Genomic DNA, 5,597 nt, shown 5'->3' with positions numbered 1-5,597 from the left:
GGGAGGGGGAGGGAGGGGAGGGGGAGAGGAGGGAGGGGAAAAGAGAGAGGGAAGGAGGGAGGGAGGGAGGAGGGAGGGAGGGAGGAGAGAGGGAGGGGGAGAGGGAGGGGGGGAGTGGATGGGAGGGGGAGAGGGGGGGAGGGGGAGGGGGAGGGGGAGAGGTTGGGAGGGGGAGAGGGTGGGAGGGGGAGAGGGTGGGAGTGGGAGGGGGAGAGGGAGAGGGAGGGAGGGAGGGAGGGGGAGGGAGGGAGGGGAGGGAGGGAGGGGGGGGAGAGGGAGGGAGGGGGGGGGTAGAGGGAGGGAGGGGGGGTAGAGGGAGGGAGGGGGGTAGAGGGAGGGGGGGGGGGTAGAGGGAGGGAGGGGGGGGGAGAGGGGGAAGAGGGGAGGGAGAGAGGGGGAAGAAGGGGAAGAGAGGGGGAAGAAGGGGGGGAGAGGGAGAGGGAGAGAGATGGAGGGAGGGAGAGGGATGGAGGGAGAGGGAGGGAGGGAGAGGGAGGGATGGGGGGGGGAGAGGGAGGGATGGGGGGGGAGAGGGAGGGAGGGGGAGAGGGAGGGAGGGAGGGGGGGAGAGGGAGGGAGGGGGGGAGAGGGATTGAGGGAGGGGGGAGAGGGAGGGGGAGAGGGAGGGGGAGGGAGGGGGGGAGGGGGGAGGAGGAGGGGGGGGGGGGGAGGAGGAGGGAGGGAGGGGGGGAGGGAGGAGGGGGGAGGGAGAGGGAGGGGGGGAGAGGGTGAGAGGGAGGGAAGGAGAGGGTGGAAGGGGGGGAGGGGGAGGGTGGAAGGGGGGGGGGAGGGGGAGGGTGGGAGGGGGAGGGGGAGGGAGAGGGTGGGAGGGAGAGGGAGGTGGGGGGGAGAGGTTGGGAGGGGGAGAGGGTGGGAGGGGGAGAGGGTGGGAGGGGGAGTGGGGAGAGGGTGGGGGTGAGAGGGTGGGAGGGGGAGGGGGAGAGGGTGGGAGGGAGAGGGGGAGAGGGTGGGAGGGGGGGAGAGGGTGGGAGGGGGAGGGGGAGAGGGTGGGAGGGGGAGAGGGGAGGGGGTGGGAGAGGGAGAGGGTGGGAGGGGGAGAGGGTGCGAGGGGGTGGGAGGGGGGGAGGGTGGGAGGGGGAGTGTGGGAGTGGGAGGGGGAGAGGGTGGGGGGGGAGGGGGAGAGGGTGAGAGGGAGGGTGGGAGGGGGAAGGTGGGAGGGGAAGTTGGGAGGGGGAGAGGGTGGGAGGGGGGAGGGTGATGGTGGGAGGGGGGGTGTGAGAGGGTGAGAGTGGGAGGAGGAGTGGGAGAGGGTGAGGGTGGGAGGGGAGAGGGTGAGGGTGGGAGGGGGAGAGGGGGAGGGTGGGAGGGGGAGGGGCAGAGGGTGGGAGGGGGAGAGGGTGGGTGGGGGAGAGGGTGGGAGGGGGAGTGGGAGAGGGTGGGAGTGGGAGGGGGAGAGGGTGAGGGTGGGAGGGGGAGAGGGGGAGGGTGGGAGGGGGAGGGGCAGAGGGAGAGGGTGGGAGGGGGAGAGTGTGGGTGGGAGGGGGAGGGGGAGAGGGTGAGGGAGGGGGAGTGGATGGGAGGGGGAGGAGGAGAGGGTGGGAGGGGGAGAGGGTGGGAGGGGGAGGGGGAGAGGGTGGGAGGGGGAGGGGGAGAGGGTGGGAGGGGGAGGGGGTGGGAGGGGGAGGGGGAGAGGGTGGGAGGGGGAGGGGGAGAGGGTGTGAGGGGGAGGGGGAGAGGGTGGGAGGGGGAGTGGGTGGGGGAGAGGGTGCGAGGGGGTGGGAGGGGGAGAGGGTGGGAGGGGGGGAGAGGGAGGGAGGGGGGGGGAGAGGGAGGGGGAGGAGAGGGAGGGGAGGAGAGGGAGGGAGGGGGAGGAGAGGGAGGGAGGGGGGGAGAGGGAGGGAGGGAGGAGAGGGGCGGGAGGGAGGGAGGAGAGGGGGGGAGAGAGAGGGAGGGAGGAGAGGGGGGGGAGAGAGAGGGAGGGAGAGAGAGAGAGGGAGGGAAGGGAGAGGGAGGGAGGGGAGAGGGAGGGGGGGAGAGGGAGGGGGGGAGAGGGAGTGGGGAGAGGGAGAGGGAGGGAGTGGGGGGAGAGGGAGGGGGGGAGAGGGAGGGAGTGGGGGGAGAGGGAGGGAGGGAGGAGAGGGGGAAGAGGGAGGGAGGGGGTGAGAGGGAGGGAGGGGGGTGAGAGGGAGGGAGGGCAGGTGAGAAGGAGGGAGGGGGGGTGAGAAGGAGGGAGGGGGGGTGAGAGGGAGGGAGGGGGGTGAGAGGGAGGAGGGGGGGTGAGAGGGAGGGAGGGGGGGTGAGAGGGAGGGAGGGGGGGGTGAGAGGGAGGGAGGGGGGGGTGAGAGGGAGGGAGGGGGGGTGAGAGGGAGGGAGGGGGGGTGAGAGGGAGGGAGGGGGGGTGAGAGGGAGGGAGGGGGGTGAGAGGGAGGGAGGGGGGTGAGACGGAGCGGGGGGGGTGAGAGGGAGGGAGGGGGGGGTGAGAGGGAGGGAGGGGGGGTAAGAGGGAGGGAGGGGGGGGTAAGAGGGAGGGAGGGGGGGGTAAGAGGGAGGGAGGGGGGGTGAGAGGGAGGGAGGGAGGGGGGTGAGAGGGAGGGAGGGGGGGGAGAGGGAGGGAGGGGGGGAGAGGGAGGGAAGGAGAGGGGAGGGAGAGGGAGGGAGGAGGGAAGGAGGGAGGGAGGGACGGGGGAAGGGAGAAGGAGGGGGGAGGGAGGGAGGAGGGAGGGAGGAGGGAGGGAGGCAGGGGGGAGGGAGGGTGGAGGAGGGAGAGGGAGGGAGGGGGGGAGAGGGTGAGAGGGAGGGAAGGAGAGGGTGGGAGGGGGAGGGTGGGAGAGGGTGGGAGGGGGAGGGTGGGAGGGGGAGGGAGGGAGAGGGTGGGAGGGAGGGAGGGTGGGAGGGGGAGAGGGTGGGAGGGGGAGTGGGGGGGAGAGGGTGGGGAGGGGGAGAGGGTGGGAGGGGAGTGGGGGGGTAGAGAGGGTGGGAGGGGGAGTGGGGGGGGAGAGGGTGGGAGAGTGTGGGAGGGGGAGAGGGTGGGAGGGGGAGAGCATGGGAGAGGGAGGGGGAGAGGGTGGGAGGGGGAGGGGGAGAGGGTGGGAGGGGGAGGGGGAGAGGGTGGGAGGGGGAGGGGGAGAGGGTGGGAGGGGGAGAGGGTGGGAGGGGGGAGAGGGTGGGAGTGGGAGGGGGTGGGAGGGGGAGAGGGTGCGAGGGGGAGAGGGTGGGAGGGGGAGGGGGTGGGATGGGGAGAGGGAGAGGGTGGGAGGGGGAGGGTGGGAGGGGGAGGGTGAGAGGGAGGGTGGGAGGGGGAAGGTGGGAGGGGGAGAGGGAGAGGGTGAGGGTGGGAGGGGGAGAGGGTGAGGGTGGGAGAGGGTGAGAGTGGGAGGGGAGAGGGTGAGGGTGAGGGTGGAGGGGGAGAGGGTGAGGGTGGGAGGGGGAGAGGGTGAGGGTGGGAGGGTGAGGGGGAGAGGGTGGGAGGGGGAGAGGGTGGGAGGGGAGAGGGTGGGTGGGGGAGAGGGTGGGAGGGGGAGTGGGAGAGGGTGGGGGTGGGAGGGGGAGGGATGGGAGGGGGATGGGGAGAGGGTGGGAGGAGGAGGGGGAGAGGGTGGGAGGGGAGGGGGAGAGGGTGGGAGTGGGAGAGGGTGGGAGGGGGTGAGGGAGGGAGAGGAGAGAGGGAGGGAGGGGGGAGAGGGAGGGAGGGGGGGAGAGGGAGGGAGGGGGGGGTAGAGGGAGGGAGGGGGGTAGAGGGAGGGAGAGGGGGGAGGGAGGGAGGGGGGGGAGAGAGGGGGAAGAAGGGGGAGAGAGGGGGAAGAAGGGGGGGGAGAGGGAGAGGGAGGTAGGGAGGGATGGGGGTGGAGAGGGAGGGGAGGGAGGGAGGGGGGAGAGAGGAGGGAGAGGGGGGAGAGGGAGGGGGGGAGAGAGAGAGAGGGAGGGGGGGAAGCGAGGGAGGGGGGGAGGGTGGAGGGAGGGAGGGAGGGCAGAGGGAGGGAGGGGAGAGGGAGGGAGGGAGGGGAGGAGGGAAGGAGAGGGAGGGAGGAAGAGGGAGGGGGAGCGAGGGAGGGAGGGGAGAGGGAGGGAGGGAGGGGAGAGGGAGGGAGGAGGGAAGGAGAGGGAGGGGGGTGGGGGGGAGGGAGGAGAGAGTGGGGAGGGGAGAGAGAGTGGAGAGGGGAGAGGGGAGGGAGGGGGAGTGGGGAGGGGAGAGAGGGAGGGGAGAGGGAGAGGGAGAGGGAGAGGGGGGAGGGAGGGAGGGGAGAGGGAGGGAGGGGAGAGGGAGGGAGGGGAGAGGGAGGGAGGGGAGAGGGAGGGAGGGAGGGGAGAGGGAGGAAGGAGGAGGGAGGGAGGGGGGAAGGAGAGGGAGGGAGGGAGAGGGAGGGAGGGTGAGGGGAGAGGGAGGGAGGGGGGGGAGAGGGAGGGAGGGGAGAGGGAGGGAGGGAGGAGGGAAGGAGAGGGAGGGAGGGAGGGGGGGTGGGGGGGAGGAAGGGGAGAGGGAGAGAGTGGGGAGGGGAGAGAGAGTGGGGAGGGGAGTGGGGAGGGGAGAGAGGTGGGGAGGGGAGAGGGGGGAGTGGGGAGGGGAGATGGAGGGAGGGGAGAGGGAGGGAGGGGAGAGGGAGGGAGGGGAGAGAGAGGGAGGGGGAGGGGAGAGAGAGGGAGAGGGAGGGAGAGGGAGGGAGGGGAGGAGGGGGAGGGGAGAGGGGGGGGGAGGGAGGGAGGGGAGAGGGAGGGAGAGGGGGGGAGGGAGAAGGGGGGAGGGAGAGGGGGGAGGGAGAAGGGGGGAGGGAGAGCTGGAGGGAGGGGGGGAGAGGGGGGGAGGGGTGAGGGAGAGGGGTGGAGGGAAGGAGGGGGAGGGAGGCGGGGAGGGAGAGAGAGAGAGGGGGAGAGAGAGGGAGGGAGGTAGAGGGAGGGGGGGAGGGAGAGGGGGAGGGAGGAGGGATTGGGAGAGAGGGGGGGAGGGAGAGAGAGAGGGAGAGGGGGGAGACAGGGGGGGAGGGAGAGGGGAGAGGGGGGAGGGAGGGGGAGAGATGGGGGGGGAGGGAGAGAGAGGGAGGAGTGAGGGAGGGAGGGAGAGAGAGGGAGGGAGAGGGAGAGGGAGGGAGGGAGGGGGAGAGGGAGAGGGAAGGAGAGAGAGAGAGGGAGAGAGAGAGGGAGGGAGGGAGGGGGAGGGCGGTGCGTATTGTTGTTGGATTCAAAAAGCAACCGTCGCCTTGGGGCAGCCAATGGGAGGGCGGCTTACAGCGGGCGGCGGAGGGAGGGAGAGGGAGCGCCAATGGGAGGCTAGCTTACAGCGGACGTCGCGCGGCGGGCCAATGGGTGGGCGGCTGACAGCGGACGCCGCTGGGAGCACCAATGGGAGGGTGCTTTACAGTGGGAAGGCGGAAGGGGTGAGCCAATGGGAGGCTAGCTTACAGCGGACGTCGCGCGGCGGGCCAATGGGTGGGCGGCTGACAGCGGACGCCGCTATGAGCACCAATGGGAGGGTGCTTTACAGTGGGAAGGCGGAAGGGGTGAGCCAATGGGAGGCTAGCTTACAGCGGACGTCGCGCGGCGGGCCAATGGGAGGGCGGCTTACAGCGGCCGATGTTTGGAGCTCCAATGCGAGGCTGGCTTACAGCGGACGACGTGTGGAGGACCAATCCGAGGGCGCCTTA

The sequence above is a fragment of the Pristiophorus japonicus genome, unplaced genomic scaffold (assembly GCF_044704955.1).
Source record: "Pristiophorus japonicus isolate sPriJap1 unplaced genomic scaffold, sPriJap1.hap1 HAP1_SCAFFOLD_2194, whole genome shotgun sequence".
NCBI classification, from domain to species: Eukaryota; Metazoa; Chordata; class Chondrichthyes; family Pristiophoridae; genus Pristiophorus; species Pristiophorus japonicus.
The sequence above is the reverse complement of the archived record's forward strand: the minus strand, read 5'-3'. Positions refer to the sequence as shown.